Raw genomic sequence first — 11,456 nt, 5'->3', positions numbered from 1 at the left:
ATGTGCACCCGAGAGGTTGGTTAAATGTTCTGAGACCCAGTGAGGAAGGGAGTGCCTTCATTCTCTGCAGTCAGATGGAGAAAAAGGAAAGCAAGCTTCAGAGGGCCGCTTCCCCTGCACAGCTCTGGAAGGATCTGCTAATCCAGGCGGAGTAAGTGCAGGCAGAACAGCAAAGCAGGCAAGGGGAAGTACAGGGGAAAAGCAGGGGGTGGGGTTTCTGTGGAGAGCTGTGCCATCAGGATTCCCCGCCCCCTCTGAAAGTCCTCACCTTCATCAGTCTTGCCACAACTGATACATTTTTGTTTAATAATAAATGTATAAAGTGGAAAATACATGATAAAAGTTACTGGCAGGCACAGTAGCACATGCCTGTAATCCCAACACTCAGGAGGCAGAGGCAGGAGGAGCGCTACAAGTTCAGGTATTCTGGGTCTACCTAGAGTTCCGGGCTAGCCTGTGCTACACAGAGTTCCTGGACACCTAGGCTGGGGTGAGACCTTGTCTGAAAAAACAAATAAAATGAGAGTGTTTGTAATTAGTAAAATAATAGTAAAAAAATTATTGAACCTACCATTAATAAAGAGTACTACAAAGAGGTCCATAAAAGGGTAAACTAGAAGTCATTTTTGATAAACTAATAAGCACATCCATCCATAGTTAAAAATGTAAATATACAGAGAAATATAACCCCTAATTTTGCCCCCTCTTTCCATTTTTGGTGTCACAGACTTAGCTGCCGCTGAAACCCCTGTAGGAGGAACATGGTGCTGCTCCTTCTTTCGTACCCACAGGCTAGGTCAGAGCACTGGGCTGGCTGAGCTAATAGGAGTATGTATAAAATCATGGTAGTGTTATACCTTCCCTTTGAGGAACAGCTACTTGGGGCACAAAACAATGCATTCATCATTTGCATCCTTACAATATGCTTGCTAGACCATTCATGGTATCCGTGATCACAGATGAGGGCAGAGAAAAAATCTGCCTGGTAAAACAGCTTGAGCCATGGAGCTGGGATTCACTCATGTGGAGTCAGTAGAAAGAAGGTGCTAGAAACAAACGCCTGGGTTTTGGTTGTGTCCTGGTCCCAGCCTGGCTGCTTCATGTGAGGCAGGGAGACCCTGGGAAGCACCATTTTTTGCCAAGATCTATGGAGCTAGGCTGGGCTGCAGCCCCTATCCTGGAGGACAACCTTTCTAGTACTCTTGTGGGTTTGCATGTGTGGACCACAGAAACCTTTCTTGCCAAGAAACACTGCTGGAAATATAGAGACTCATCTGCTCTGCCTCTGTCACGGGAGGTGGCCCTGAGACCTGGTCCTGGCTCGTTCTTCCCAAGGCACTGGGAAGATTATCACTTACACCACCCTGCCCCTGCGTGATGTGTTCACCATCCTTTCCTGTTGCATTGGGCGATGCTGGTAACTGGAGTGGGGTTAGCTCTCGTGGTCATTGACTATGCTGTCAGACAAGGCTGTGAAAGCCCATGGTTAGCTGTTTCAGAAGTCACAGGGGAAAGCATACAGAAGAGATGTCGTCAGCACATCAGACGAAGTGAAGCTGTCTTCTGCTTGAGATGTTTTCAGTAGAGAACCATGAGCAGTCAGCTTGGGCCGGATGCTGCATGAGAAGTGGGTTCAAACATCAGGAAACCAAACAGGAAACTCGATGTGAATCACCAGACGGCAGAGCAGACAGGACTGAGAAGGGCCACATGACTTAATCAGACGAAGTGACCCTGCACTGTGTAGGGCCGAGGGGAGAAGGCACAGGAGCGAAATCGAAGATTCAACTGTAGTACTAAGGTTGTATAAGGCTGACAAGAATGGGTTCTGCTGCTCCAAAAGGGACATCTTAAAACACTGTACACGCTCCAGGCTTCATGAGGGGAGGCCCTATTGGCCCGCCAGCCAGCTGGGCCAGGTATTCTGTTTCTGCGGGACTGTTAAAAAACAAACAAACAAAAAACCCAACAAAAACCTTTTGCTTATGTGTTCCTGTGGCTCATGTTCTGTTCACTTACCTACTTATTTCTGTGACACCTGCTACTGTGGAGCCTAGGAGATAGCGTTATATGTATTGGCGGGCACAGAAGGAGCTGAGGTAAGTTCCATTCTGTAAGAGCGTTGTCTGGAGTGAGTTAGGCTGCCAGCACTCTGAGGGGCTTTGTGCAGGTAGGTGTCAGGTGTCTCTGTGAGACAAGGCCTGGGGTCACAAGTTTCTACTTGAATTGGTTTCTTTCACATAGGCAGGACCTAGAGAGGGGAGGCAAGCAAGCCATTGGGAGCTTTGGGAGCAGGAGAGGGCACCCTGAAGAAAGCCCAGGCCTCGTTCGTCTCAGGAGAGTCTAAAAGCAGCCGTACCCCTTGCTCTGAACCCAGCCCTCAGAACGACTTTTGCAAGCCTTTGGCACGAGCTTGTGATGCCAGTACTGGCCATCCAAGTGGTTTGGAAGCCATTCCACTTGTATCCCGTGAGGACATTAACACAGCACTGCAGTCTTAAGTGGAGAGAAAGATGTAGTGCGTTCCAGATAGCTCTGGGCTCAGGCTGGAGATGTGGTTTCAAAAGCCCTTCTAGAGACTGCACACTTGGGCGTGCCGTTCTCCCGCCTGCCTTTCTTGTGTGCGGTCTACAGATCCCTTCCCGTTTTTGACGGCAGGAAATAGTCCCCTGGCTGCTTCCTACATCCAGTCTCTCCTGCATCCAGGCCAGCTTGAGCAGAAATGAAATTAAAAGTTCTAGAGTGTGTATTAAAGCGCTGTGCAAAGGCTTTACACATCCACACTTACTCAATTCTTACACAGTTCCTAAGAGCTAGGTCATTGGTGTTTAAAAGCGTTCATGGGTTCTTTGAGAATGTCGTACATGTTTTGAACACATACATCCCACTTGCCCAACTCTCCTCCCTTCCAATCCCCTTCTCTGTCCACCCAACTTTATTTTTTTTTTTGTTTTGTTCTTGATATATTTATCAAGACCTATTTGTGCTGCCCAAATACGTTTGGACATGCGTCCTTTTACTGGAGAGTGGTCAAATGATCTGGGACTACATTTAGAGAAAACTGTCTCTCCCCCTGCCAGCAGCGATGAGCTTGCGCCCAATCGCATTCCTTCTGGGATCTGGTCTGACTTGGGCCTGTACAGATCTTATGCACGGTGTCCCAACCACTGTGAATTCATCTGTGCATTGGCCCTGCTGTGTCCCGAAGATGCTGTTCTCTTAGTTATGACCTGCCTCTGGCTTTTAGAATTGCTTCCACTCATCCCCTCTTCCACAATGATCCCCGAGCCTGGGGAAGATACTGTGCAGTATTTGTGGTCCATTGAAGCTTGAGCATCCCTTATCCTCTGCACCTGGGCCAGTTGTAGGTCTCTGTGTTAGTCACCACCTACTGCAAATAGAAATGTCTCTGATGAGGGCTGAAAGATGCATTCATCTACAGGAATAAAAATATGACATTAGGAACTGGCTTGATACTGTGTTCATTTAGGTAATAATCGTAAGCTTCTCTCCTAGGGCCTTTGACCTATCCAGCCATAGGGTCTTGGCGTGATAATGGTACCAGGTATGGGTTTCAGTTTGTGGAGTGGGACTTAAATTCAATCAGAATGTAGTTGGTTTCTCTCACTGTATTCTAGCAATTGTCACATTAGTGGGTATTTCTTATCAGGCCAGTCATTACTGTAGCTGACAGGGGTCATAGCTGGATAAGACCAAAGCTCACTTTTCTCTTTGCTGGTGTTTATAGTACTTCTCAGCATGCAGCACGGGGAAAGCTAGCCAAACTGCATGAAGCTCCTACGTCAATACCAGCCTGATTTCTCCATGTTTTGTGACTCAAATATGTGGTGTCTTGAGCAGGAGGGTCTTACTATCAAGTGCTAGAGACTTTGGCGCTAGCCGGCACCATCACTGGCCAACAGCTCTGAAAGAACCCATTCCTGGCTCTGACATTTTCACTTGTTAGTTGCTGGTGTCTGATAGGGGCATTGTCTTAGTTACTTTCCTATTGCTGTGCGAAGATACCATAAGTAAGGCAGCGTATATAAGAAAGTGCTTTATTATCTTATTGCAGAGGGCTAAAGTCTATAATGGCAGACAAAGGAATGGCCACAGAAACAGCTGAGAGCTCACATCTTGATCCACAACACAACGCAGAAAATGCTCACTGGAAATGGGCTGGGCTTTTGAAACCTTGAAGCCAGGCCCCAGTGACACACTGTCTTCAACAAGGCCACATCTTTCAATCCTTCCCAAAGTGTTCCACTAGCTGGGGACCACATGTTCTAATACATAAGCTCATTAGGGAGGACATTCTTATTCAAGCCATATAGTTACTGTTTCCTTTTATGGGTAAGCCTGTTTTAATATCTGTGTGTGTGCACGCACGCATGCGAGTGTCTGTCTCTATCTCTGTCTCTCTATTTCTCTCTCTCTCTTTGTGTGTGTGTGTGTGTGAACTTCTACTGTAGCATGTTTCATATGATATTTTCTTAAGGTCTTCAGTGTTATTTATGTCTCCCTACATTTTTGTCTTATAAAGAAACTGTAGCACGGAAGAATTAAGTGACTGGTCTGGACCAGCATCCTACTGCCTTAAAACATTTGCCCATTTAATATGGGCAAAGGATTTCAACGAACATTTTTTTTCAAAGACAATGTATTAATGGCCAATAAAGACAAAAAAGAGGCACAGTATCACTAATTCTTAGGAAAAACCAAATTAAATCATACAAGCAGCCATATCATATCCATTAGAATGGCTATTGCCAGAGAGAGAGAGAGAGAGAGAGAGAGAGAGAGAGAGAGAGAGAGAGAGAGAGAGAGCAGATATTGTTACAAAGGGGAGAAACTATGGAAAACAACTGGGCAGCCCCTCAAAAGTTCATCATAGAAGTATCATGCTGATCCAGTTACTTCATCCTTACTTACCAAAGGAACCAAAAGCAGGGACTCAGATATCTGTACTCTGTTACAGCAGCATTGTTTACAACAGACGAAAGGTGGAAACAACCCAAATGCTTTGCAGCTGGCTGACTAAACAAAATATGCAATAGACACAGAGTGGAATATAAGTCAGCCTTAAAAATGAAGGCCATTCATCCATGTTACAATATGAATGAGCTTTGAGAGCATGTTAAATTCAGTAAGCCAGGCGCAAAAAGGCTGGCTTTTGTTATGATTCCACTTATCTGAGACACTAGAATGGGTTTATTAGGGATCTCCAAAGGAACAGAGCCAACAGCACGAATATATATTACATGGGCCTTGTTAGGCTGGTTTACATGATGTGTGTGGGGCGATCCTGCAATGGCCGCATACACACTGGCGAGGCTGTTCCGGCCAGGGTACCTCCATAGTCCCGGTACGGCTCCGGAAGCTGAGGATTCTTGGAGAAGCACAGTCTTCAGTCTGTGGTGGAAAGCCATAGAAGCTGTGTTCTGCCATGACTGAAGGCTGCTCCAGCAGTGGCAGCAAAGAAGACGCACTCACAAGCTAGCAGTAAGGACAGACAGACAAAGGCAGTGGCTTTACCCTGGGCCTCTTTGTAACAGACCATCACTGGAAGACACAGCCCACTCTGGGGGAGGACTTGCCCCTCAGTTAATCCTCCCAGTAAAATACCTTCACAGAGCCACCTGGAGGCCTGGCCCTTAGTTGGTTCCAGATCCAGTCAAGCTGACAATAGAGAGTAACCATCAAATACATGGGCAAATCAGTAGAGGAAAGGTCATTCGGGGTCACCAGAGAGAGAGAGAGAGAGAAGAAGGGAGAGTTGTTATGTAGTGTGGCTGTCCAATTTCAGCTTGGGATGACAGAAAGGTTCGGGAGACCCACACTGGTGACGGTTTTATGGAATGAGAATGTAATTTATGTCACCGAACAGTCTATTTGGAGATAATTAAAATAGTAAATTTTATATTCATGTCTGTCTGTTTGGGTTGCTGTGACAAAATACTTTAGGCTGGGTCTTTAGAAACAGTAGAATTCATTGCTCATGACTCTGAAAGCTAGGTGATTCAAAGTTTATTGAAATTCAGTGTGTGGCGAGGCCTCGTTCCTCTTTGCGGCTCCTTCGGTGTCCCTGGGTCTCCTTTATTTTATTTTAAGACAGGGTCAAACTTGGTATCTCTGGCTGGCCTAGAATTCACTATGTAGGCTAGGCTGGTCCTTAAATCATAGAAATTCACTTGCCTCTGCCTCCCTCGTGCTTAAAGACATGTGCCACAAGCCCAGTCTCCTGGGCCTCCTTTAAAGGAGAATTAGTCCTTTTCATAAGAACTTTGCCCTTGTGACTTAATCATCTCCCAAGGATGATGTCTCCAGGCATTGGAGATTAGGCCCCGGTGTATGATGGGAGTAGGAAGGGGCAGGGAACACACACAGTCAGACCATAGATGTTTTCTGCCATCATTTTTGTAAAAAGCATTCCATCAGGCTCCTCCTCCCTAAACAGCAGACACACCACGCTGGGCCTCCTGCTCCTTCATTAGCCCTTCTTCTACTCCAGCTTGCCAGTGGCAGCAATGGGACCATACAGCAGACTAGCACAAGTCTTTATTGTCTGCTCACGTCTCTCTCGCTGTGCCTGCTCAGCTGTGTCCAGACCTGCCTGCGGCTACAAAATCCCTCTTGTGAATCAGGAATCTTTACCCAGTGAACATCACAGCCCCCAGCTCTGCCGGTCACAGCTACAAACACTGGAGTTGGTGCCACTGTCCTCACTGAGCACCACTTTGTAGGATGGTCTGAAGGTGCAGTCACACCCAGGGCCATTGAGATCGTCTTGGAGCTAAAGGACAGTATAGGTATGAGACTCAGAAAGCAACAAGCTCAGCGCTGCCCTGAAACCATGACCCTGCAGCCTGCTGTGCCGCTTGTGGCTTCCATACCACCTCTGAGATTGGTCTGTGTTGAAATCTGTCTCTAGGGTTGGGGCCAAAGAAAGGACAGGTGAACACAACTAGGAAGACTAGGAGGCAGGTGGGCAGATTTAATCCGGTTCATTAACAATAGTGTCCATTACATTCTCTCTCTCTCTCTCTCTCTCTCTCTCTCTCTCTCTCTCTCTCTCTCTCTCTCTGTGGTATCCTTAGAGCGCTCACCATCTAGAGAAGCTGCAGTTGACCGATAGCTTCAGCTTTGCTGTCTCCCCGGGCTTCTTATCTCTTTTATAATCTGGGCATAGCTGCAGCTGAAGGGAGATGAGTCCAGTGGTGTCAAGTGGTGGCTGTCTATAGGTATATAGTCTGCATTTCAGAGTGGCTTTTATTCAAATCTGATTGCCAGATGGTCACCTGAGGCAAAATATGATGCACTCGGGCATGGGTGGGGGCTAGAGGGGACCAGCTGAAAAGTCTGTGATTGTGCAGTGTTTGAATAAAATTCTTTGATGAGTTGCTGTATCTCCCTCTTCTTGATAAGCAATGTCCTTGCAGGTGGCGGGTACACACCCCGGGTGAGAAAGCTGATTTTTCTTCCCTGAAGTCTGCAGGTTGCTCTGCAGTGAAGACCCTGCCTTGCGGGTTCCCCGCCCAACAGGGGAGCCGGGTTTGATTGTAACAAACAGCGGCCTCTAGTGGATAAATCAGAATTTGCACTTGGCAAAGACTACATAAGGAAATGGGGAATCCTGGTCAAATTTCAAAGGAACAAAGACAAGGCACTTTCCCATTGTTTTCTCCCATGAAGACGCTCAGGGCCTGGGTCTGAAGAGTTTGTCTCATTTGCACTACTCACTCCTAGAGATGATATTCAAGACATTGTCTTTTTTTTCTTTTTCCTTCAAATCACTGGTTTTGATTTTTGAAGGCACTCCTGCTTGGCTCAAAGATTTAACCCCAATCAAAGATTTAGCCTCAAGATTTCCCATAGACAACATCAACTTCTCTTACTGTTCTTGTGCATGTGTGCGTGTGTGCAATGTATTTGTGTGTGTGTAATGTGTATGCGTGCATGTATGTGAGTGTGTGTGTGCACACACACATGCATGTGCAAGTCCGTCTCCACATGCCACCTTGAGGCTGGAAGACAGGAAATCAGAAAACTACACAGTCCCGTCCCAACAAGCTTTGGAGGAGGCCCGGGTGCCCGCTTGTCCTTGTTTGTTATAGCTTCTTCCCTGGGCTCCCAGCCTTGTTTTTCACTCATGCCTGTGTGATCCCTTTTAAAACAGACGGTCCTCTCCTTGACCAGCTCTTCCACCTAGCGGCAGTTGGCTAGTGTAGGTTCCTCTCTGTTCTCTGGCTCTGGTCTTGGCCTCACCCACACCTCAGATTCCAGGGGCTGGTCTCCTGGGTGATGTCCAGGCAGAGTTAGCTCTGTTGATGTGTTCAGTCCCAAGAAAACATGGGGCCAGGCAGTCAGTGATCTCTGACTTTGCCAGGAGCCGGGAGAATTGTAGTGGAGAAAGGCTAAAATCACAGCTCCTGACCTGTAACCTTGCAGATTTGTGTTGGGAAAAGGAGTTTGGGGCCTGGGGAATAAGAGAATACGTTTTCTTGTAATTTCAAAAAAATCAAAGCCAGTATAGTCTTGGTGTGTGCATACTGTGAGAACTGGGTCAGGCCTGATACGGCCTTTAGCCACGTTGCTATGAGCTGCGGTGCTGGAGCCTTGTGTGGCTCTAAGCTGCGAGTGTCCCTGTGCTGTGCTTCCACCATAATGTGACCAAAGATTAAGCATTCCCTCCAAAACATCCCTCTCGGGGCCAACCTGCCCCCCCCACCACTACACACATGGTCTCAAAGACTGATAGAAACTTCACCTATTAGGAATAAAAAGATGAATTATGTGGACACCGTTCACCTTCTATTCAGAGGTAACGGTTGTCCTGACAAGGATTCTCTTCTTGGCTATACTCCAGGCAGCGTCCTCTGGGCCCTCTTCTTGACAGGCCCACAACCTTGACCTACAAACACTTGGACAAACATGAACATAGCTTCTAAAGTGTAAAGCTTCATCTCCTGCATGGCCCCAGGCTCCCCAAGCATGCTGACGTTAGGAAATTCAAAGCCACGAGAAGAATTTACTGCTTGTCCCAGTCAGTAACTGAAGACAGGGCCCCTGAATCTCAGTCTCTGTGGATAGGAGGAGCCAAGTGTCAATAAATGCCAGTAACCAAACCTAAGTGGACTTTAAGTAGACGAGCCTCCTCTTATAAGAACTATTTAAAAAAAAAAAACTGTATGGACCTGAGCTTAGTTCCTGGCATGTCCATGCACTCCAAGCCACGCCATGGCGGTGTACGCCTACAATCCCAGCACTGGGGAGGAGGCGGGAAGAGGAGAGGATGAAAAGGGAAAAGCAGAGATGGGTGGGTTGAGGCAAGGTCCAATGAGAGATCTTGCCTCAAAATACAAGGTGGAGCCTGGCGGTGGTGGCGCACGCCTTTAATCCCAGCACTCGGGAGGCAGAGGCAGGCGGATCTCTGTGGTTCGAGGCCAGCCTGGTCTACAAGAGCTAGTTCCAGGACAGGCTCCAAAACCACAGAGAAACCCTGTCTCGAAAAAAACCAAAAAAAAAAAAGAAAAAAGAAAAAAAAACCACAAGGTGGTGGGCGATTGAGAAAGACCCCCAAAACCCCAAAATCCAACTTTGACCCCCACACGTGTGTGTGTGTGTATACACCAGAACACAGAAATACACAAGCAATGTTAAAAACATCATTTTATAGTTTTAAGTAATTTAATAATGACTAGTGGCTTTTGTTTCTCTTAAGGCGACTTTGTCCCTTGTTTTCCCATTGACAGTCTTCCATTCTCCCTGTAAAACGCCTGGTCGCCTCTGCAGATGAAGATGGAACTCAGCCCATGCTGCAGCTTTCACCCATCACAACGACTATTCATTGCCAGTGTCAAGCTTTGTTTATCTCTGAGAGTCCAGTCAATGAATGATGGACACCGTGGACACGACTTGTACACATTTATCACAAAATTAATGCTGACTATACAAACACAGAGGCAATAGCCATAAACTCATCATCAAAACAAACAAAAGATGCTAAGCCCCAACATGGGTCTTACACTAAGCCACTGTGCATAGAGAATCACAAAGACACAGCTGAATTCCAGCTGGGGAAACCAATGGGTTACAGAGACTGTGATCCAAACAATCACAGTCTCACTCCATCTGACTCTGACTGTCCTTTCTCCATAATCTCTCCCTGGTTCCCAATCATCTGCCCCACTGTTCAACGCCAGTGACTGTTCCAGGCCTTTCCTCCTTCCTCAAGTCTCCAACATGCCTCTCCCTGCTTACTCTGTGCTCCTTACCACTTAACCTCTGAGACCTGGAGGAAGCCCGAGAAGTAAGGTGCTGGTCAATTTGGAGTTCTATTCGAATTGAGGCTTTGCTAGCTATCCTGTGTAAAATTGCATCATCATCATCATCATCATCATCATCATCATCATCATCATCATCATCATCTGTCCCCTTACCCACTTTATCTTTCCTTTCTAAGTGCCTGATACATGTTTATTTGTGTCATTTGCTCTTCCACACAAAAATGTAATTCTTTGGGGGACCCTGCTCTGCTCAACACTAGACTCAGGTACACCCAACAGTGCTGGGCACATCGTAGGTGTTCAATGAATGACATGCATGTCTCTCTCTCTGGCATTAGTAACCCTTCTTCCCGGAAACGCTGTCCTCATCACGTCTTTGTTCTTGTCTCGCCCTCTTGGTTGTAGTTTCCTTACTTTCTATCCTCTTATTTCTCAAGCTCAAGTTCATGCTTTTCTATCGTCTGGATCTTGGGTGTCCCATGAGGCCCACGTACTGAAGGCTTAGTCCTAGCCCGTGGCACTAATTGGATGTGATGGGACAGTTGGGGGAACTTAGGTCACTGGGGTGTGCCCTGGAAGATGATCTCTCTTTGTTTTCTGGCTCCTACGGGCTGAGCAGCTTGTCATGTCTGATAGGCCCATGTCGTGATAATACTGCATTGCCACAGGCCCAAAGTGACAGGGCTAATTGATCATGGGTTAAAACCTCTGAAACTGTGAGTGAAACAAAGCTTCCCCACTAAGTCAGTCATCCTGGTGTTCCATTTGTGCTGGAAAAAGAAAGAACAGATTTTTTTCCCAGTGGGAGTGTCTTATGTGTTCTCAGATGATGACTCTCAGACCTGTGCTCATTTCCAGTCTTAAGGGTTCAGCTTCCCATGGCCAGGTTCAGCTAGATGTCTCGCTGCCCCTAAAACTCAGACTGCCTTCAGCTGTGAGGAATACTAGCCTTACCAATGTCACGATTTTCTCCCGTTAATCAAAGCCATAAATCCAAGTATTCGGATTTATTTATTTGGCAATACTTTTTAAAACTTTCCCCAAATCAGCACCAAGTTTAAGAGGTTTTTTTTTCTTCATGATTTTATTTATTTTTCTGTTGTCTGTGTGGAGGGGGGGTGGCGCGTGCATATGTGTGTAGGTGTGTTCACCTGTGCATGCATGTGTGAA

The sequence above is a fragment of the Microtus ochrogaster genome, linkage group LG9 (genome assembly GCF_000317375.1).
Source record: "Microtus ochrogaster isolate Prairie Vole_2 linkage group LG9, MicOch1.0, whole genome shotgun sequence".
In the NCBI taxonomy this organism is placed as follows: Eukaryota; Metazoa; Chordata; class Mammalia; order Rodentia; family Cricetidae; genus Microtus; species Microtus ochrogaster.
This window is presented reverse-complemented; position numbering follows the sequence as displayed.